The 23933-nt window shown below is 39.2% G+C and overlaps 1 protein-coding gene across 10 annotated transcripts in view; it reads right to left on the reverse strand.

Annotated features, from left to right (window-relative positions):
- Positions 1–23933, reverse strand: part of NCOA2 (nuclear receptor coactivator 2) — a 130663-nt gene that overhangs the window by 59366 nt on the left and 47364 nt on the right. Inside the window, exon 3 of one of the 10 annotated variants that reach the window (XM_088675596.1) lies at positions 437–584. The exons of the other annotated variants lie outside the window; for them this stretch is intronic. The gene's annotated coding sequence lies outside the window, so the exon portion shown is untranslated. The remainder of the gene's footprint in view (positions 1–436; positions 585–23933) is intronic. 10 annotated transcript variants of the gene reach the window in all.

Raw genomic sequence — 23933 nt, forward strand, 5'->3', positions numbered from 1 at the left:
TTTCAACTATGCAATTCCTGCTCTGAGCATACCTTTAAAATAAAACGTTTATGGTAAGAATTCCCTAGCAATAAATAGTTCATCCATGTGCACAGCAACAAACGGGCTGGACTGAAAGCACAACTTGTGACTTTAAAGTTACAAGTATAGAGGATGAAAGGCTACTTACTGGTGCTAACTAGTAGTCTCATACCTCCTTTTCCTCCCTGCCCTTCTAAAAAAGGTAAAGGACCCCTGACAGTTACGTCCAGTCGTGAATGACTCTGGGGTTGCAGCACTCATCTCGCTTTACTGGCCGAGGGAGCTGACATTTGTCTGCAGACAGTTTTTCCGGGTCCTGTGGCCAGCATGACTAAGCTGCTTCTGGTGAAACCAGAGCAGCGTATGGAAACGCCGTTTACCTTCCTGCCGGAGCGGTGCCTATTTATCTACTTACACTATGACGTACTTTCAAACTGCTAGGTTGGCAGGAGCTGGGACCAAGCAATGGGAGCTCACCCCGTCACAGGGATTCAAACCACCGACCTTTCGATTGACAAGCCCTAGGCTCAGTGGCTTAAACCACAGCACCACCCACGTCACTTCTAGAAAGGAAATGAAACAAAGCACATAATGTCATCAGTTCTGCAAGCCACATCCAATTAATTCATTGGAAGGTGGGATTCTCAACACAATGATATCACATCAGTGTTTCTCTCTCTCTCTCTCTCTCTTCATTACCAGCAGAGAGAATATTAGGAGACACATCTTTGAATGTCAGGTTCTGCCCACAACTGCACAATTTTATACAAATCAGTGTGGCAAGATTTAATTAACTGTTGAGTTACAAAAATAGATAAAGCCAAAACAAGCCACTGTTATGACCAAGTGAATAAAGTAAAATAAAACAATCCAACTGCTACTTTACTAAAACTTTACATAAAATAAGAGACTTGGCTTTACTAACTGCGCCTTTCTATGCACAACTGTATTATACATATCTCACCATACCAAATTCCTTTCTACTATCTATGGCAACAGTAAATGAATGCCAGTTAAGTTGAATTCTCCAATTTGAGAGGTAATCCTGCCAATATAAGCATAATATCTGAAAGCAAAGTTACTATAATTTCCCTTCATATCCCAGGATGATTATTTAAAGTTTCATAAAGAACAGTCTATGAATTTCCTGAAAACTTTACTGTTTTGCAACATCTGTAACTACTCAAAGCCTCCACTCTACACAATCATCACTATTCATCGAATGAAATAAAGGTTCATTGGTAACAGATATATAAGTACACAAAGCCTACTGTACCCTGCATTGAAAGTAAAAAAGTTTAATACAATAGTCAGAGCATGAATTTAGTAAATGATTAGGTACCTCTGAAGAGACACAGCTATAGACAGACAGACACACTATCACAGTTGATAAATTAAGGCTTGCTGCACAAATGCAAGCATAAAAATAATATAGAGGTTGGGTAAGTAAATAATACAATCTATGTATATTTTGACAACCGTATATAGGCCCCAAAGAGCCAACACTGGCTTTGGGCTACATCTTTCTACCAAAGAAATGTTTGTTATACAGTGGCACCTCAGGTTACGAACAGCCTAGTTAACGAACATTTTGGATTACGACCACTTCAAACCTGGAAATGAGTGTTTCGGGTTGCGTTTGGGGGGGGCCCAGCCCAACCCTCACAAAAACAAAGCAGCAACCAAAAACGAAATCCCATGGCAGAGGCAAAAGTAAGGTTTGAGATTTACTGAGCATGCTAGAGCAATTTATTTTCATCAGATGAAAATGAAATGCCAATGTTTCAATTTGAGAAATGATCCAATTGGTTCTTCATTTATATAGAAAGGCACTATTTAATTCAACGTATCTAGTAGGGGCATTGATTCTGTTTAGTGATTAACTTTATGGTGAACAGGTTTATATCCAGTTACAGGTAGGTAGCCGTGTTGGTCTGAGTCGAAGCAAAATAGAAAAAAATTCCTTCAGTAGCACCTTAAAGACCAACTAAGTTTTTATTTTGGTATGAGCTTTCGTGTGCATGCACACATCTGAAGAAGTTTGCATGCACACGAAAGCTCATACCAAAACAAAACTTAGTTGGTCTTTAAGGTGCTACTGAAGGAAGGTTTATATCCAGATTATGTAAAATTAACCTAGTTATTACTTACAATCAACTTTTTTTACCATAAAGATTTAAAAATTTTAAAAATACAATTTTCCAGGAAACAAATCATCCCCCACAAGAATACAAAAGATGCCTGATATACACTGAATTAGACCCTAGCCTGGTTTTTGTTCTCTATCATACACCAGTCACCTCGTATCTGAACTACAACAATATGTTGTACATAGGAGTATTTAAATATAGTGTGGAAGTTTCAGTTAGTTCAGAACACAGCTGCAAGATTGCCAAATGGGACAGAAAGGTATATCTCACTAAACCTGTACAAGCCTCATAGGCTCCTAGTCTTTTTCTAGCTCCGATTCATATTGCTGTTTTGTTTTGTTTTTTACTTTTAAATCCATTCACAGCCTGAAATGAAGCTATGTTGAAGGATCGATAGCCGCCACATGTACTTATCCAGACCTTGAAGATCTTCTCAGGCCCTTCCTTGGATGCTCCACCAGTTGCAGCAGGCATCTACAGAAGGAGAGCTCTTCACAGAGGTTGCATCCCTGCTACAGATAGCCCTCCCCAGAGCAGACTGTCTGGTACCCGCACTGATGTCATTTCTGTCATTTATCCCATTCTGTCATTTATCCCACCTGTTAGATAGCTGTGCTAGTAAAGCATGAGACTCTTCATTTCAGAGTCATGTGTTCCAGCCCCACATTGGACAAAGGATTACTGCATTGCAGGGGATGGACTAGATGACCCACGTGGTCCCTTCCAACTCTACAATTCTATGATTTCACAATACTATGTAAATATATTTTTTTAACTTATCAGGCAAGATGGGCCAAACTTTTAAAAATTACATATTATTTTTATTCTACTTATTTAAGTATCTCAGTTCTAAATACCCTCTTTTTCCTTTCCTTTCTTCATGCTAGTCTTGTGCCTCCACTGACCAAAAGATGGCCATGGCATGACCATTCCCCAGGAAAAGTTGTGAGTGATCAGCGATCTAATGCTGTAAATGGCAGCAAAATGTTAAAGATTCATTTCAATTTACTATACTTCTTTCACACTGATTTTTATATAAACAGCCTTAAAGCAATGTATTAGAAAAGGGAATGTGCCTTCCGTTGTCTGACTGAAAGCCAATAATGCTCATGAATTTTTTAGCTAACATACAGATGCCACTGGGAAGACAATGTAATAAACACATTAGGCAGCAAATGGGCAGCAGGAGCTCTTTACCACATATTGTAACCATCAGATACATGACTAAGATTCATGACCATGATTACTGGTACTTAAAAGCACATGCCTTAGCATCTCTGTCTCTAAAATAAAACGCTTCCTTTCAAATACTGAGAACTTCAGCTCTGGCAAATCCAAATATCGTTTTTCTACTTTAAGCTATAACTACAACCAGGGGGGGGGGGAATTAGCTAGTCTGACATCAACACAAAATGGCTTCTAGTATCTGTATTCCCATACACTAAGGTTCTTAATATAGCTGTTCACTGAGCTGCTTACATATTAGACTACGTCAGCCACCTCTAATAAGCCCCTCTAATAAGCCCCAAAATAGCAGGAGGAGGTTTTAACACCACAACAGAAAAGAAAGTTGCATTCTTCGAGTAATGCACAGGAATTTTGATTCCTTCTTCACTCATTCTGCAACTGATGCAAGGCATTTTGCTTGATCAAAAATCACAGCAAAAAGCCTGAATGCTATTAAAAAGAAAAAGTGAGGTCTGAGGAAGGGGCCATCACAATCGATGTTAGTGACAAAACTTCTATTTTAAAAATCTACTGCTTGTGCTGACAGCCATTTCAGATACTCGTTTTACAAAATGACAATAAACAACAGCTGAATTATCGCAAGTCTTCCACTGAGAAGCCAGGAGCACTACAGAGATTATTGTGAGCACAAAATCCTGTTTCTTAACCACATTATAAACATGTACACTGTATACATACATCAAGACCACTGAAAGAAAGAAAGAAAGAAAGAAAGAAAGAAAGAAAGAAAGAAAGAAAGAAAGAAAGAAAGAGATCATTCCATAGGGGTAGGAAGAAAATGGGATATAAGTGCAGTTAACTGATGTGTTACAAAGTTATTTCATCTAGGTTTTGCTGAGCATGAAAATGAGACAAAATGCAATATGCTACAAAATATGCAATACGCTACAAACTATAAGTAGAATTAAGTTCTTTATGGCCATCAACTTCAAGTAGCATTTGACTGAAGTAAACACTAATACTGAAGTGTTTTCAGGCCAGTCGTTGCTTTGAATATACAACTCAGCCGACCCCAATTGCTATACAAAATAGACCAGTCACAGGAAAAATTGAATTATGAAGAGGAAATCCTTAATGCTGAACATATAAAATGTGGCATGCAAAAGCATAATATCACCTGGCTAAAAAGTTCTCTTCAGAAATCCAATAAAAATAATAAATTAATCAGTTGTAATTCATGAGCTATGGCGCTTACTAAACATCTTTTCAATGTGGTATTTTGTATTTATTTTCCAAACAAACAGGAGACATTCATTCTAGTCTGCGAACTGCCAGGATGTGGAGAGCAGGAGAACAGCACGCCCCTATGCTTTGCTGAGTCAAGTTAGGACGCAATCTGTACACATTAAAAACTGGGGACTTATTACAATTTTGGCCAAATGTTACCCAAGGTAGTAGCAAGGTAGAAACATATTCTGCAGCTTGCAAAACAAATCCAAAATGTCACTGTGATGTACTTTATATGGGGTTACCCTTAGGTCTCTGGACCATTAACTTCAGTTTACAGCAGTTCAGCTGCTGGTGGGAGTAACTTTATGACAGTATGCAACACCTGTACTACAGTATCTGTGTAGGTTCAAAGCTTTGATGCTCATGTATGTTCAAAGATTTGTATTCAAAGCAATGTTGAGTAACTCCTTGTGTGAGCAGAACAACCTGTTTATGCAACAGGGCTCCTCCCCCAACTGTTTTGGGGGTTCTTAACAACTTCCTCTCAGCTACTCAGTTGGCACAGAATGAAATCACAGCATGATTTACAAAATGGAACTTAAGCTACAAATCTGTTAGAATTAAACCTTTCTTGGTGCAGATACCTATTTGTAACATAGCAAGTCCAAATATCAACCATAAAGTGGGGGGGGGGAGCTGATCAAGAGGTTATCACCTTTTGCAACAAAACCACAACCAACAAATTTCAGCTGAGATGGAGACTAACAAAATATATGATTTCCATTTTATTTTATGTCTCTTCATGAATTGGATTAAAATTGAACAGAGATGAAGCTCAACACAATGTACATTTGTATTTGTTTTGCGTAACATAGACAAAAATACCATATTTTTGTGACATTACCATTCTGTAGGTGCTGGTAGAGTACCTTATGTCATATTTTCAAAAAAATTTGGAATACACTGTATCACCTTAAAACTAAAATCGGAAACATACCATAGTTCTTAATAGAGAGATAAAATACAAACTATCAGAGCCTGAACTTCTAAAAATCGAGGCAAAGCTGTACTTTCGCTGCAAGCATTGTTGTTCAGATTTTACATGTAGCCTAGCCATGCTTTAGGAAATTTACATAAAAAAACAATCATTGAGCATTATCATGCAGGTTTACAAAGCAATCCCTAACCACATAATCATGTGCCACATTTTTAGAGTCAAAATGCAAGGAAGGTTCATCAAACACAGCCTGCAGAGGCAAAAATGAAAGTGCAGCCACATGTCATATGGTATGATGAAAGGGGGAAATGTAAATTAAGAAGTCTATAGGATCACCATTCTGTCACTCCCGGGAAAATGTATTTCTAATCACTAATGGAAAATCAGCTAGACCCAAGTACATGAGTTCTTTGACACTGAACAGATAGGACTCCTGTCTCATACAAAAACTTATTGGCAATTGTAAGGAGCAAAAGAAACAGAAACCCTCCACTGTCCATGGAAGCTAATAAAGCATCTATGGACTTCAAATTGCATATCATTGTTTAGAATCAAGATATGATAAGCATTAAATCTGTTAAGCCCCTTGGGGGGAGGGGGAATAGCACTAGCTCTTTTTAATCTCCTCATAAAGGGATTTGTAAATAAGTTACCATGACTCTTAAGCATGTTGTCAAACTTCTTAAAGGTATAGAACCTATAAAATATAGCTAAATTTAGTTCTATGCTATGAATTGTCTTTTCAAAATTACTATTTGCCATATTGCATTTCCACAATCCCTGAAAAATGTATGATGTGAAAATAGGAATTAGGGAAATTCTGTAATCAGTATACCAGCGGAACTGAGAGAAAAAATCTAAATTCTATAACTCTTCTCCATGACATCCAGTTGGGAGGGCCAATGAACCTGACCCTTCAGAGAGTACAATCCTATCCAAACAGGCTATGTTTCAACTCCTGAATCAATATGTCCACTGACCACTAGCCTAAATTAAGTCTATCCTGGTTACCCCACATCTAATCTATGGGTGTTATGAACATATGACTGGCACCCAACTCTGGATGATCTCTCTCAACGGTGTCATATACATAAATGTGATAAATTACATCACTCACCAGGTTACTGATGCAAACTGAAAAGTGTCCAGTGCAAATTTCCGTTCAAGAATGTTCAGGAAGATTTTCCAATTCACATTGTTTTCATAACCTCCAAGTATCATCCTCTAGATCACTCAACTACCTGTATATAGGACAGAATCTACTGCAAAATACTGCCCTCTCCCAAGGGCGCTATTGGCCTATATCCCAAAATCTGTAGAGGCAGAATAGATTCTGAAGTAGCTAGCACTAGGTTCCACCATTGCAGATTCATGATGTCTCACAATAAGCAATTTAAAACAAACAAACAAACGAAATAAAAGCCATGTCTGTTTCTCTCCACCCCCATCTATACCACTTTTCCCTTCATTTCTGAAAAAAAAAACCTTAACCTAACATTGCCAAAAGAGCCCTAAAAGAATATGCACATTTTTATGGAGCTGCAGAGGCTACTGATAACACTACACATTTACATGTCATATTATCAGAAGCCTCTGCAACTCCATGGGGAACATTGCTCCAAATCTGGCTAACCTGGTGAACCACCTGACTTGGCTCACTTAAGATCCCAGCACAATGCTATTGCCTTTGTTGCAATTGTAGTTGTTTCCCAGTTCTTAATGACATATCTTACCCCTTTATCTTTAAGATAAATGTCCAAGCACTAACCCACACAGCAACAATATTGGCATATACTCTTCCTCAACCATGATAAGGGTTTTTAGCTTCAGCCCATTGAATGAATAGGGTTGCAGTTCTAGCCTGCTGCCTGATTATATTGTTTCCCACTCTTGATAGGCTTTAAAGCTATCTGAGTCTAATCTCAAATAAAAGTGGAAGAATGCATAAACCACTGTATAAAATACTTTTAGAAATGCCTCTTTTTTGGTAGAACACAGCTGAAAATCTTGGAATACAATAGTAATATGATACAAAACAGCACTTATAAGAATAAACAACCTGATCCCAAGCCTGTTTGACTCAGTGGGGCCCCCAAGTAATGGAACTTTTCAATAAGCGTACTCAGAACCAGAGCCTTTGACTCACATACCATCTAAGAACGGAATAATACCAGGCCTCAAAATATATGGGCAAAGGAGGAGGGCAGTCACAGAACTTGGACTGAGGGGGTATATTTCTAAGGGTCAGAGGTTTTGTTCATTCTTAACCTTAAGTTATATATTTATTATCTGGAACTGCAACTGAAGACATTACTTTAAATCTGTGGTTTTCTTAAGATCTCTAAGGATAAAGCCCATGAACGACTAGACCAGTGTGCCAAGAATCAGTTTTAAAATTGATGCTACTTTGCAGTCCACAACCCAATCACCTATATAACATGCAGACCCCACAGGTATGAATGTTGAGAAGTATCATGATCATTGTCTGGCTTGCAAGTTTGACATACGGAGAAGCAATCATATGATGGCTTGATTTCTTAAAACTGAACTCTAAATGATTAATTGATAGAGTGAAATTTATCCTACACTTGCATGTACCATTTATCTACTTAATAATACTTAATTGTACCTTACCTTTATTACATAAATGTAACACGTTATAATATATATTCTAATAGGCATGCAAGGAAGAGAACTCAAGATTCTTGCACAGGAGAAATGCAAACAATGTTAACATATATAAAGCTAGGAATGCATGGTAAATCACATTATCCTTCAGAATCCCATGACTAAATCTCAAGGAGCACTTCACAATGCAGTGAAACCAGTAGGCAGAGAATTACACCAGATACCGTATTTTAGCAAAGGTGCTGAATACAGTACAGTTATTACCTCACAACATTTTTAGTAGCCAGGCTAGAAGCTAATAAGGTGAAGCTAATAAGGTGATGCTGGAGGAAAGAACCATGTTTGATCAACCTTCTCTGCCTGATCACCTAGATGCAACCCTGAATGACCCTCAGTGAATGTCATGCCTATGGCCTCTGACTCCCCTTCTTCAGGGGATGAGTCTAAGGGCTTGGAATGGAGAGGAAATTGCCCTCAGGGACAGATCCAGATGTACAGAAGCACTTGTGCAAGAGGAGCCTGTTGTTCCAGTACCTTTCTGGCTGGAGGATGTTCTGTCATCTGCCTCTGACTCAGACGATTTGAGCTCAGAAGTCTTGGTGGAACTACAGTCTCCCCTACTCCATCAGATTGCTAGAGCAGTTTGCCCCCTTTAAAGGAATAGTCTCCTCTCGATGAAAGTAGAAGTAGCAACCGATACTTAATCTTAAAAAGGAACTGCACTCCATCTAAGCATGACTGTCACAGAAGCAACATCTGAGCTCTGCTCTAATGGGACTCTTCAATCTGATCTCTTCATGGAAACCTTGGCTAGCCTATGTACTGTTAAAGTCATTGTTCCAAGCAGTGCACACCTTACACAAGACCTCCCATATATTCATCCAGCTTTCTGCTGCCTTCTGGAGTGGTCAAGCACCCAATACTCAAACCCAATATAAACTGTGGGAGGCATGCATGGGCCTCCCATTCTGTGTAATGGTCACTATGTGCAGACATTGGGTGGCTGGTGGAGGAAAGAGGGCAGAGTCCTAGATCTATCATTTACCATGGATAGGGATGCACATAGAAAAGCCTGTGACTAGTCTTAACACTATTTTGTTCAATGTTCCTTTGCAAAAAAAATTCTGCAATATGAAATGAGAAATGTCAAGACAAAAATACAAGTTAAGTAAATATAACTAGATAAACTTAAGTTTTCAAGCAAAACATCTAAGGAAATTTATCTGGCTATGGTGGCATTTTAAGGCGGAAATTAATAACTCCAAGATTCATAAATTAATAAGTTGCTTAATTTGAACTCTTCAGAGACATGCTTTTTAAAAGTAAGAAATAGTGTATATACTTCAGCTCTGTCCTAAACCCTGGGAATACAGTAATATGTAAAGCTAATAAAATATCTTGCTTTTAGTCCCAAAGGGAAAAACCCATTAATATTAATGAGTTAATTATCATGTGGAAACCAACCAACATTTTCCAAAAACATTGGCTGAAGCATTGCAAACTTTGTATGAGAAATCAAGTCAGCAAAAATGGAACTCCACAGCACCAACTGGTGTCACAGTGTTAGAATGCATAAACAAAGCATATAAAGTGCTTTTTCTTTGCCAATGTAGCTGAGTCCATTAACAAGGTATGCTGAATATAAACTACATGTCCTGTCACAAAAACAAAGAAAACACCCCACTCAACAAGCATAATATAATCTTCATTGTTCTGAGGCACTGTATTTGTTGTGTGGCCCAGATGTATGGGGCCTATGCAAATAAACCATTCAGGTTCAAGACAAACCAACCAGCATTCAATAATTACTTTCTGCAAATTCAAAATATAATAACTTCCAATGTTCACTATATTAATATTTCAATCATTATTTCTCAACTTTCTCAGATTTACAAGAGAATACACACTCGCTCACTCACTCACTCACTCCAACCCACACCGATGTCTTAACATAATAAAAGCATTTCCTGCCTCTATGGAAATAAATTATTAAGGAGATGCTAAGCATTAGAGCTACTACCTTCATTTCAATCTATATCCAGGATAGCCTACAATGTGCCTATTTGCACTACAGTAACAGCTATGTCCCCACCCTTAACTTAAAAGTGTGGGGGTGGAGATTGCATAAATTAGGTTTAGTTGTATTCGAAAGTACTGATCACATCCATGAGTACAATGTTATAGGAAAGATTGTTGTTGTATACATTTTCTCCATAAACAATAGTAACAGTGTTCAGCAGCAGAAAATGCCAACTTGACAACGCCCACCTTCAAACACTTACAAGGAAGAAAAACGGCAAAGAATACCATTTTCACCGTTACAGATGTATTGGATTAAATAACAGAGGAAGCCTATCGATATGTATCAAGCTGAGAATTCTAAGTGTTTCTCCCTCCAAGGTTAAGAGAAAGGTAACAATAGCCAACATAGTTAAATGCATCAAAATGTGCAACATCAGACAAATGCACAAGATGAAGTTTAAGTGCATATCCTTGTACAAATAGAACTAGATAGACTTAAGCTCTAAGTATTAGAAAATGAAGTTATCAGGTGTAATTGTTTTTACCACTATAGTATTTGACCTATTTTAAGCACTGGGCTAGCAAGCAAAAAAACCAAGAGTGTGCACCTTTCTTTTCCCTTAGATTTGTAATTAGTAGGCTTTTTAATTTTTTTTAAAGCCTCACTAGATACTGCATTGTAATTACAGCATTGCAAGAACAATGCATACCCCCCCCCTGAGCTCTTCCTCCTCCTGAAAATAGAGCATATATATTGCTTAGATTATTTTTGCAGTGCTTTCACAAAATTCTTAGTGTTCGACATTTTCTACTACACACTATGTATGCGCATATATATATATATATATATATATATATATATATATATATATATAACTGTTACAAGGCAACTGCAAGGTTATCAGTAGTCACTTTCAAAAGGGGGAGGAATAAGAATATGCTTAAAATCCTTACTCCATCTGCTAAGGAATGCTGTTGCTCAATTGTCATGCTCTGCATCTTTCACATTACAGAGAAAACATGAACATACCAAATATGAAGTCATTGCACTTCTGAAACACACCTTGCAAATCTTCCACAGACTCTGCAGTTCAATGTAAAATCTCATCAGTTCTTCCTTTATCTTCAGCCTGTAAAACCCACACCCTGCATACTGGCTGTTTTACTAAAGCAAGCAGCAATGAGCAGAGATAACATATTAGAATATGTGCTCTGCATTAACTTAAACCAACATTGCCTTGATGTAAACCAAAACACATGCTGAGTGAGGATGTGCGCACATAGCAGCTTATCTCCTCTCTCATCTGCTTCTAATGACAGCTGATAAACTAGCCACAACTAATCCTTTTCTAGCTGGTGATCAAATAGACAATCCAGTATGGTGGAGCACTCGAAAATTCCTCCGGCTTCTGTTCTACTGCTGCTCTAAAAAGCAGTTTCCTTTTCATTGAGATAATAGCCTTTTCTGCAGTCACATGACTCAGAACCTACATTAGCACAGCGTTATGATAATAGACCTCACCCCCCCCTTTCTACTGCTATTAAGGAGGGCATCTCTTCTAAAAACCCACTTAAAACATTTTGCAGAGTGAAGTGCCAACATTGTATATCTCCTTGGGAAAAAACACACACAATGAAAGCATTCTGATGCTATGTCTTCTCAATAATGCATACACCATAACTATAAACACTTAATACAGACTGAAAACAAATATTACGCATGATGTTTATTAGGCATAAGTAATTATTTAGTTTATGAACTCTAGATTTCCAGCCTTGATTTAAGTTTGACCATACAGTATTTATTTTTTCCTCTGTAACACTTAATACATAAACCCTTTGTAAATTTGCTCCCATACGCACACTGTAAAAACAATAAATATGTTTTCTGTTCTGCACTAGCCGTGATATTTCTTGAGTTCCCCTCCCCCTACGGTGGTGAAAGTTTTGGATACCTAACTTTCCAATTGAAATCCAGATCACTGAAGCAGTTTGCTTCAAATTCAAGAGTATGTATTTTCTTACAAAAGTGAGGATTTGGGAGGTTCATCTACTCAATAATTATTGCATTTATATTCCACTTTTTCCAGCTTTTTCTGAAGTTACATGATTCTCTGCCTCCTTGTTTAATCCCCACAACCCCCTGAGGTAGGTTAGGCTGATGCCGTGAGTGGTCCGAGGTCACCCATGAACTTAAAAGGATTTGAACTCTGGTCTCCTAGGTCCTAGTCAGACTCTCTAACTACTCAATAAACAACTTCCCCTAAACACAGATGATTTTTGAAGTCTTGTAGTATCAGAATGTTATGTGAATTGAAAGTGTTGTGCAAATTTCATCTTTTAGGAGTTTTTTTGTTGTCACACTGCGGAACGGTGTGAAGGAATCTTGGCTTGAGAATAAGATGGGCCAGAATACAGAATAATATAGCTAATATCTGAATGTAATATTTTGTAAACCTTTTAAAACATGAATAATAATAACAACTTATTATTTATGCCCCGCCCATCTGGCTGGGTTTCCCCAGCCACTCTGGGTGGCTTCCGACAGAACATTAAAATACAATAATCTATTAAACATTAAAAGCTTCCCTAAACAGGGCTGCCTTTAGATGTCTTCTAAAAGTCTGGTAGTTGTTTTTCTCTTTGACATCTGGTGGGAGGGCGTTCCACAGGGTGGGCGCCACTACCGAGAAGACCCTCTGCCTGGTTCCCTGTAACTTGGCTTCCCTGTTCCCTGTAACTTCCCTGTAACTTGGCAGCGAGGGAACTGCGAAGGCCCTCGGCACTGGACCTCAGTGTCCGGGCAGAACGATGGGGGTGGAGACGCTCCTTCAGGTATACTGGACCGAGGCTGTTTAGGGCTTTAAAGGTCAGCACCAACACTTTGAACTGTGCTCGGAAACGTACTGGAAGCCATTGTAGGTCTTTCAAAACCAGTGTTACGTTGTCTCAGCGGCCACTCCCAGTCCCAGTGAACATGAAATTCTATTTATGTGCACAGATTAGAAGTGTGAAAACTTTGCAGTAAAGCTACATCTCAGCAAAACAGTGTTATCAGGAAAAAATACAGTTTATATAATTTTACTAAACTTAAATATGAAGTGGTCATAGTATTGATATTACTCTTAATATTCAGCCACAACACATACAAGATTCCTAACATGGAACATTACCAATTGTAGTTTAGACTCTCATCCACTATACTTCACCAGCTCTATCTACGGCCAGGTTTGAAAAATTTCTTTAATTCTCAGGTACCAACCTTGTTCAGAGCTGGAAAATATTTAAAATTGCTAGGTATTGACATGTTTTGGCTTTCTGAAGTTCTGGTTTAAGAAACCTTCTTGCAGGAGAGCATATCATCAGACTGCTTAAACACCCTATGCCTTCAATAAATTAAAAATAAAAATGTTTTCCCTTATGTTATACTAAAGTTTACAGTACATATTTTATATTTAAAGGTGAGAGTGCCATGCATGATACCCCTACAGTCCTGAAGAATAAAAGTCTAATGGATGGGATGCATAGCAATATTAGCTGTCACATTTCTTTTATCCATGCAGATCACTTGCTGTAGAGCCCCCACCCCCCTTTAATTTCTTTTCCAGAGAAAAGGGTGGCAAACACTCTGATTAAATTTGCAGATGATATGTACATGGGAGGAATAGTGAGCACTGCTGAAGCAGATCTAATATTCAAGAACAGAAAGGCAGTGAAAAATAAAATGAGCTTCCACAAGGAGAAATGCAAAGTAACCCGCTTGGGAAGTTAAAATTAAAGGAGCATGTACAAAATGAGAGCATGTTGGCTAGACAGTGGTACTGAACTGCAGACAGATGTTGAGTTAACAGTGGCTGTAGATCTAAGGCAGACACTACAATAGTGGTAAAAGCCATACTGGCAATATCGCAATGGAAAATAAAGGGAGCAGAAATACCGTAAATAAAAAGAAAGCCCTAAATGCCAATAGAACATAAAATAAAGAGCCTTCAACAATGCACAGCTGATAGAATAACAGCAAATAGGACCGGGAATGCAGATGCAGAAGAAATTACTAACCCTTATCAACATTTGGTGAAGTTGCCCCATGAATCTCATATTTAGTGTCTCAATGAACAACCAGTAGCAGTGAATATGGTTTTCATCAGCTCAGTGACAATGACTATAGGATACTGGGGTCCATCACTCTATTTGATGTACCCTAGGAAGCAGCAATTTTGGCTCAAAAGCAAAAAATGCAGTTAAGTAGAACACTGGGACCATTCAGTCACAATGTCAAACCATGATTTGGTGTTATGTGACTAAGCCATGTGACTGAGTCCTGGGCAGACTCAGGTTTGCACAAAACCTCTGGCGTCTGCTTAGCTTCTGATTCTTACTTCCTAGTTTGTTTGAGCAGGCAAAGTACAGTATGGTTTTCTACAAACAAGGATAAGAAGTTTGGAACTTTGGGGTGTGATTTTAGGAGAGAGGAAATGTACCCATGCAAGTCTAAGGTCCCCCGAGTGTTTCTTCAGTTCACATCAAACTATAGTCTGCCACTGTCTCTGAAGGGGCCTGCTATTAGTGATAGAATAAGGCATTTATGAGAATACAGTATAGTATTTGAGAAACCACAATCTAGAAGCCCAAGATAATCCAAGTTCAAGTGCAGTATCAAAAACTCAAAAGAGTTTTTGACTTCAGACAGAGGTAGAAGACAAACTAACACAGTTTACAAGCACAGTGCAGATCAGGTATTATTGTTGTTGTTTAGTCGTTTAGTCGTGTCCGACTCTTCGTGACCCCATGGACCATAGCACGCCAGGCACTCCTGTCTTGCACTGCCTCCCGCAGTTTGGTCAAACTCATGTTCGTAGCTTCGAGAACACTGTCCAACCATCTTGTCCTCTGTCGTCCCCTTCTCCTAGTGCCCTCAATCTTTCCCAACATCAGGGTCTTTTCCAAGGATTCTTCTCTTCTCATGAGGTGGCCAAAGTATTGGAGCCTCAGCTTCAGGATCTGTCCTTCCAGGGAGCACTCAGGGCTGATTTCCTTAAGAATGGATAGGTTTGATCTTCTTGCAGTCCATGGGACTCTCAAGAGTCTCCTCCAGCACCATAATTCAATTCAGGTATTATTATATTTATCTTATTTACAGCTGTCCTTCCTCCCAAAATAGCCCAGGGCCAGATAGCGTAATTTCTACACTGAGACACCCACAGTTTGTGTGTGTATGTGTAAAGGATAAAGGTGCAAGAAGATGCAACAACTGGTTGGACTAGATACTCTTTGAGGTTTCTTCCAAATCTACATTTTTAAGGATGATTGGCACAAACAATTGAATACCATGGTCAGAACTGACCAAAATACTCTCAAAGCATGGTTTTATACTGAAGAGAATCATAGAATTGTAGAGTTGAGAGGGACTACAAGGTTCATCTTGTCCAATCCCCTACAATGCAAGAATCTTTTGCTCAAGACCACAACTCTGAGATTAAGAGTCTCATGCTCTACCGACTAAATTATCCTTCATGGACATGTAATAATAGTTAGAGGGTACTTTGTAAGCAAGCAAACAAATCCTATTCCATCCATCCATCCATTCATTTACCATTCCGTTCCATACATCAAACTGCTGTGACAAAGTCTTGATTACCCATTTCCTCCCATAAGGGTTTAACATCCTGCATTACTGCAATGTCAATGCCTGGCAAAAAAAGCATTTCTGAAACCATACTGCAAATTCTTCTCTTAGATATGTGCAGGATATGTATGAAGGAACTGAGCTAGTTACTGGGTTGCTTGTAATGGAAATGTGCCTTGCCTGTATGCCTTGTTACAACTTGTATGTGGATTATTATAAGGTTAACCTGGAGTCTTACCAGATGCCCTGAGGTTCATTAGGCATTTGTCATCGCTGATGTGACTAACAGCACATCTCTCTCCTAGGGTGGGAAATTTAAAAGCTTTGAGTAGGTACCTCAGTGGGAACAGCATGTGACTGACTAGAGGGGTCTATAAAAAGAGAGTCAGGGGGGTAGGTATATATCGTGTTTTGGGGTGTCTGAGAGAAGGGCATGAAGGAAAATTTCAGTCTCCTTGTAAGGAATACTAGTAAAATTATGATGTTAACACTAGCCTAATAAGCCTACAAAATGTTGTAGAATAGGCTACAGGATCACGTTAATCCAATTTTGGTTTGGTTTTGCTGCAAAGGCAGTATGTTGGGTTTCAGTAATTTTAGGGTATCATTTCTCTCTCTCTCTCTCTCTCTTTCACATTTATATGCCTGTTGTTCTCTCAGCTTATTCCAAACACCCCAGTGCCTTTAGATTTAACCTCACACTATCTAAGGAGGCTCCAGGGATACTCTAGGGCAGGCATCCCCAAACTTCGGCCCTCCAAATGTTTGGAACTACAATTCCCATCTTCCCCGAACACTGGTCCTGTTAGCTAGGGATCATGGGAATTGTAGGCCAAAACATCTGGAGGGCCGCAGTTTGGGGATGCCTGCTCTAGGGAACTGTGGGATGTTGTTTGCTAATGGGCCACCTGGCAAATAATTATTCTCTTATTTGGTAGTGGAGATTACCTCAATTGAGAGTACAGGAGAGAGTACATTCTGTTGTTACCAGGTCTCCTTTCCCAGGCAGTATGGGACCCAGAGTGGCTGGGATGTGTAAATCACAATATGCATTTGTAAAATGCATGTTTGAAGTGTGCAATACAACCATACATCTCACTGCTCCAAAGAGATGGAATAGTTAATAGTTTCATTTTAGCTCACTATGTAGGCCAACACTAAGCAAACATATCATGCATAGTAAAAAAAGGGGGGGTGGTTGGGAGATAAATGCAGCACAGGCATACTGTGCTACACAGTGCCAATGGTATTCAGATGTTACTGTTATTTTTACACAAATAAGACAATGGGGATGGTGGTGAGAAATAATGTATACATGGTTCCACTTGAAAATGGAAACTGTTATATATTGAGACAGAATATTGAAGAGGGCTTTTAAGTTCATCTGCAAATTATTTTTAAACTAACAATTTGAAGTGACTACAATCAATATACACTTTGCACCTGACTCTGTAAATATTCAGCTTCTGGACAAGTCTACAGTCTTGGATAAGAGGTTCTTTCTTCTCCCTTCTGAGAATTTGATTTTATTTGCAATGGTAAACATCAGAAAGGATATTTAAGAAATATTTATCTGTAAGTTTGAGTTGCACCTACAGTCTAAAAATGAAGGTAAAAATGCTAGAAACTTGTCTTACAGTCACTTTTAAAATTTAGCAAAGACATGCACTACAAAAAAAGTTCATAAACTATCAAAACGTGGAACAAACATTTTTTTTACCTTTATTCCCTAACTTGGGAGTTCTTTGCCATTAAATTTACACTGGAGAGCCAATGTCAAGTTCGACCTTATAAGTATATCTCATTTGAGCCTGCTAGTCACACAAATCTTAGAATGCCTGACATGTGCAAACTAACTAACACAGCAGTGGAAGAGCAGAAATGTGGCTATCGTAAGTTGCAATGGAGTACCTGCCCACACTAGTCAAAAGATACCTAAAAAATTATGGTGGTGACATTAGTATTTTAAACAAGCCCAATAATGAGATGACACTGAGGAGCTGTAGAGTGTGAACGTCACGTGTTCAACAGGGAGGTTTTTCTGGTCCCATCAAATAGTCCCCAATACTAATCAACAGTTGCAAGAGGATGCTTCTGTCAAGGAACAACTGCAGTCAGCCACTTGATATATTAAAACAAAAAGTAGTTTCACGTATCTGTTAACGTATCTGAAGAAGTGTGCATGCACACGAAAGCTCATACCAAAATAAAAACTTAGTTGGTCTTTAAGGTGCTACTGAAGGAATTTTTTTATTTTACTTCAACCCAGACCAACACGGCTACCTACCTGTAACCGTATCTGTGAACATCAGACAATTGCTTGAACATTACTCACTCTATATTTAAAAGCAACTAAATAGTTAACAAAAATTTGCACAGACACGTCTGTAGTGGACTTTGTGCTTTGTTTTCCCTAAGTTCAGAAGGTCTGTTTACTATGTTTTGAGTGGGTGGGAGTGTTTCTGGTGATGTAATTCTCTCTAGTTATGACAAGTCTACTTCTGCAAAAGAGAAGCAGCATTGGTTGTTAGGAACAATCCGATCTGTATTCGATTTGAAATCCTTTTGCAGGAATCCTTTGACTCTAGAGCTTGGCAGAGGATACATGGTTGACAATAATTTGCAAACTACAAAAGGAGAGATGAAACTGCTAGCTTGGAAGCTCCATGGACTGTTCTCTTTGCTAGCAAGAAACATACTAGATAGCATAATGATAAAATAATCATAATAACACGCACACCCTGCAGCTACTTGTAAGATTTATCCCACTGATCTCTTTTAATATTTGGTTTTTAATTTTAAAAAAATTGATAAGTTTTCTGATTTTACTAATGTATTTCTTTGTAGTTGTGGCTATAATGTTGTATATAGTTTTGCTTATTTAAAGTTTTTTCTACTTAAAATTTTTTTTACTGTGTGTTATATAAACTGCTTTTGTGTTTTCCATGGTATATAAATATAATGTGCTGCTTTAGATTCTATTTCTGTTTCTACTATAAAACTGTCCTGGGAAAGTTTATTTGAACAAAAAAATTTCAACAACATTTGTTTGTTGAAGGTGGCATTTTCATCGATAAATATGATTAATTATTAATTATTATTTTGTGTGGGAGTGTTATTGGCTTGGAGGGGGCTTGTTAATAAATAATATTAATGATACCACCTTTATTGTCAATGTACAACCTGTGTACAATGAAATTAACCGAGCCTCCCCCCCCCCACTCAAGTCTCATTGCACTCTGTGTGCTTGTCGCACAACACACCAACACCGAAAGTCAGTTGCACTATATTATTTTCCGTTCAGCAGCCTAACAGTTCTTGATTTTATTGTGTATTTTGTGTTTTTATCTTGTACTTTATGTTGAGAACCAGATGAAGAATGGAGTGGTATACAAATTTAAATAAATAAATAAATAAATAAGGAACTATTCTCAGGGATGGGGTCTCATTTTGGCATCAATTTACTTTTCCAGGGGGGAAAGAAAACTTGCTGTTATTTTATGCAGAACAAAAATGCCTCTATGTTTCCGATAATGTATCTGTACAAACGTCTAGTATCTAAGTGTGACTCAATTTCATTTCAAAAACGCACACTATCTATGAGAAACTGGGGGGGGGGGGAGAGAATTACGCACACTATCTATGAGAAACTGGGGGGGGGGAGAGAATTACTATCTAAACAAAGCATTGCTAAGAAGGCCTTGAAATAGGTGTGGTAGCAAGATTACTTCATTAAACAGTACTACCGTACTTTAAAGGATGGGAGTATTATTACTGAAAGCTACCAAAAGATTCCAATTAAAGTAAATGTGAGGGGGGGAAATCACATTCTATATGTGTCAGGATAGAGAAAGTATAAAAAGGCAAACACAAAACAACCAAAGAAAAATGGTTTGGGGATGAGCAGAGAAAATAATTTAAAATCTTCAGTAGTACAATGAAGGACAAGATGAAACTGTTGCTAGTATTTTGCATGAGGAACATGAGGGACAGAGGGATGCTTTTACAGGAAAACTACCGTAGTAGGATACTCTAGAATCTGTATATGTAGATAGATAATCACATGCTTTCTTTCCCTCATTATGCTCCATAATCTAATGTCATAATCACCACTTGTACTTAAGCAGCACAAGTCCTATTGAAATGATTTGGCCTTACACCTTGGAAACTACTGAAATTAATATAATCTAGAGAAAGTCTAAGGGACCCAGGTGGCGCTGTGGGTTAAACCACAGAGTCTAGGGCTTGCTGATCAGAAGGTCAGCGGTTCGAATCCCTGCAATGGGGTGAGCTCCTGTTGTTCGGTCCCAGCTCCTGACTACCTAGCAGTTCAAAAGCACATCAAAGTGCAAGTAGATAAATAGGGACCGCTCCGACGGGAAGGTAAACGACGTTTCCGTGTGCTGCTCTAGTTCGCCAGAAGCAGCTTTGTCATGCTGGCCACATGACCTGGAAGCTGTCTGCGGACAAACGCCGGCTCCCTCGGCCTATAGAGCGCGATGAGCGCCGCAACCCCGGAGTCGGACACGACTGGACCTGATGGTCAGGGGCCCCGTTACCTTTACCTTTAGAGTCTAAATCTGGTACTGAACAGTTTTGTTCCTTTTTTGAGCTGTATCATATAAACACATACTTGAGCTGCTTTCCAAGTGTAAATTAATTCAAAACACTAATTAGTATTCCTTTGTTTAGGTAGGTAGCCGTGTTGGTCTCACGCAGTCAAAAAATAAAATAAAAAAATTGTCCAGTAGCACCTTAAAAAGGTAAAGGGACTGTTGGGTCCAGTCGCGGACAACTCTGGGGTTGCGGTGCTCATCTTGCTCTACTGGCCGAGGGAGCCGGCGTACAGCTTCCGGGTCATGTGGCCAGCATGACTAAGGTGCTTCTGGCGAACCAGAGCAGCGCACAGAAATGCCGTTTACCTTCCCGCTGTAGCGGTACCCATTTATCTACTTGTACTTCGTGCTTTAGCACCATAGGGCCGGATCAGGCCCATTGCCGCCGCAACCGCTGGCCTCCCCACCTGTGGATCCGGCAATAGGGCCGGATCGGGCCCATCGCCGCTGCAGCCGCCGGCCTCCCGCCGGCCTCCCCACCTGCCAATCCAGCCACAGGGCAGGATTGGGCCCATCACTGCCTCCCGCCGGCCTTTAAAGTGCCTTTTTTTTAAGGCCCCGGAACGAATTAATCCATTCCCAATGCATTCCTATGGGAAACATCGTTTTGACTTACGAATGTTTCTACTTACGAATGTGCATTCGGAACGGATTAAATTCGTAAGTAGAGGTTCCACTGTACTATGTTGCCACCCTCCAATGGAGGGGGTGCATGAAGTAGGACCTCAGATGATAACTGACGGCTTCAGGTTGATTCTTGTGAACTTTCAAGATTGATAGAAAGCAAAAGATAGGCAGTCCTGCATGACTGGATTACTACAAAAGTCTGAAAATCCGATGCTTTTTATTTTCTACCTCACACTAAGAATTTGGCATTTGCCTCCTCATAGCAGCTGACAGTGGTATGTTAACACTGAGCAAGCCATGGAATAGAATGCTAGGTTAGAGAAGTGTAATGTTTATGTTTATGTATGTTTATTCAGCAGTAATTACTACTGTGTCTATTTGGAATAAGTGTATTCCTTTGGACTACAGTCTGAGGCTAATCTTTTACACACTTACTATATGGTAGCTCAGTTGAATAGGGTTTACTTCTGAATGAACATGCATAGGTAGTATTGCATGCATGTAACCTAGAAACATATGCCTTGGCTTGCTCTGGAAATGGGGAGAACAGGGAGTTATTGTTGCAGATACACACACACACACGTACATACGGTATACACACACACATGCTTAAAGAATATAGGTACTGTCTCAGGAAAATCCACAAAATCTATAGGGAATTAGATAGGTTGCTGCACTCTGCACCAATAGCTATTCTAAAAACTTCTCAAATAGGAATACTACAGTAGTCAACTGAAGAGTTGTGAGGTGTGACTGACACTAAATCCATTCTCTCCAGATAAAGCCACAATTATATTATCGGAGGAAGAAAATAAAAGGCAGGCCTGGTTGCAGCTTATTAACAGTGCATTCAGAAGTAGTCTTAAGAGGCAAAAACCTTAGAAAACCACACCAGCAATCATCAGCTGACTATCTACTTCTGAAGTTGGATTTCCCAACCATATCGCTTCTGTTTTGCCTGAAATGAACACTGTCCCCAACAAGATCTTCCAGGCACTGCTTAAGAACCAAAGTTGCTGTTCCCATATATGATCTTCACTGAAAACCAGAATTCTCATTATCATACCACATTTCAAAACTCAACTGAGTCTTTCACAAGACTTCAGATTGATCTTAGAAAGTAAGGAAAGAACAGAACCAGTATTACAAAATGTATGTCGGTGAATACCAGTTCCTGGAGAACCTGAGGAAGAGTGCTATTGTGCTTATGTGCTGCTTGTGGGCTCCTCTAGGAACTTTCTTGGCCAGTGTGAGAAAAGGATGCTGGACTAGATGAGCCTTTGGTCTGATCCAACAGGGCTATTCTCATGTTCTTAGGATCCTATATGATACAAGCCATGATTTTGAGCTCATAATTCTACAGCATGGGTTTCATACAATTAGAAAAGAACACTCACACCAACACTCACACACTATTTTAAACCACAATTAAGAATAATGTCTGAACCCGGGCTTGTGGTTTATCTCTCTGGAAAACAGGTCATGAGCTTTAACCAATGGCTGTACTCTAACAGCAGAACAGTCCTATACTTCTCAGAAGCAAGACCCGCTGAGTTCAATAGGACTTGTTCCCAAGTGCATACAGCAGTGGTTCTCAAAGGTGAGGCATGCCACATGGATGTGGCAAGAGAGGTTGGCAAGTGTGGCTGCAAGACGCAAGCACAATCAATATTATATTCTGGGATTGATTTGTGTTCTTATGTACCTTCATTATTTTATACATTTTGGGTTTCCCATGATCATATTATAAAGTAAAGGGACCACTGACTATTAGGTCCAGTCGTGACCGATTCTGGGGTTGCGGCGCTCATCTCGCTCTATTGGCAGAGGGAGCCGGCGTACAGCTTCCAGGTCATGTGGCCAGCATGACTAAGCCGCTTCTGGCAAACCAGAGCAGCACACAGAAATGCCGTTTACCTTCCCGCCGGAGCGGTACCTATTTATCTACTTGTACTTTGATGTGCTTTCGAACTGCTAGGTTGGCAGGAGCTGGGACCAAGCAACGGGAGCTCACCCCATCGCGGGAATTCGAACCGCCGACCTTCTGATCGACAAGCCCTGGCTCTGTGGTTTAACCCACAGCGCCACCCGCGTCCCACTACATGTGCATAGGAAGGAGATTAACAATGCTTTACTACTAACCTTCATTTTCAAAGATCCATTTCCCATCTTGTGACTAATTACTTAATCCCTCAGAGAATTTCCAATTTTCATGAAATTTCTAAAAAATAATTTTGTTAACCTTCCCCTGCTTTCATTGTACTAAGCTGCATTACACATTTAAATCATGGTTCCCCTCATTTTTTTCATATAGAGAGGGGGGTATGTATCACTCCTACTATATTCAGCATTTGCATAGATCTGTAACATGTTTCTTATGGAAAAATAACAATAAAGATCTTTAAAATTATTACGTAGAAGTTTGTTAGCAAAATCATTATCAGTAATTTCTGTTTAAGCCTCCATCTCATCTGTTTTCCCCCACTTTTGTAGATTGTTAGTGTACAGAAAAATGCAGAATACTTTTGAGACTGTACTCATGTTCCTATGATAAGCCTTTGAGGCAAGTGCCTGAAAGCTTTCAGCAGCAACTTTCTGGGACAGGTACAAACATGGCCAAAAAGCAGTGATTTGTCTCAGGAGAGTTGTTTACAGGAATTAAATTAATCTTAGTACAGGCTTCAGCATGATTTAAAAAAAATTTTTAAAAAAATTTCCTTTGGTGTGTGAAATGAGGCCCATTCTGAGGCTAAAACAGAACTTCCAGTAGAAATTACAACCACATGTGTAATTAGCCAACAGTCAATACATTCCCCCCACTTCTGATT

The sequence above is a fragment of the Zootoca vivipara genome, chromosome 8, assembly GCF_965207765.1.
Source record: "Zootoca vivipara chromosome 8, rZooViv2.hap1.1, whole genome shotgun sequence".
In the NCBI taxonomy this organism is placed as follows: Eukaryota; Metazoa; Chordata; class Lepidosauria; order Squamata; family Lacertidae; genus Zootoca; species Zootoca vivipara.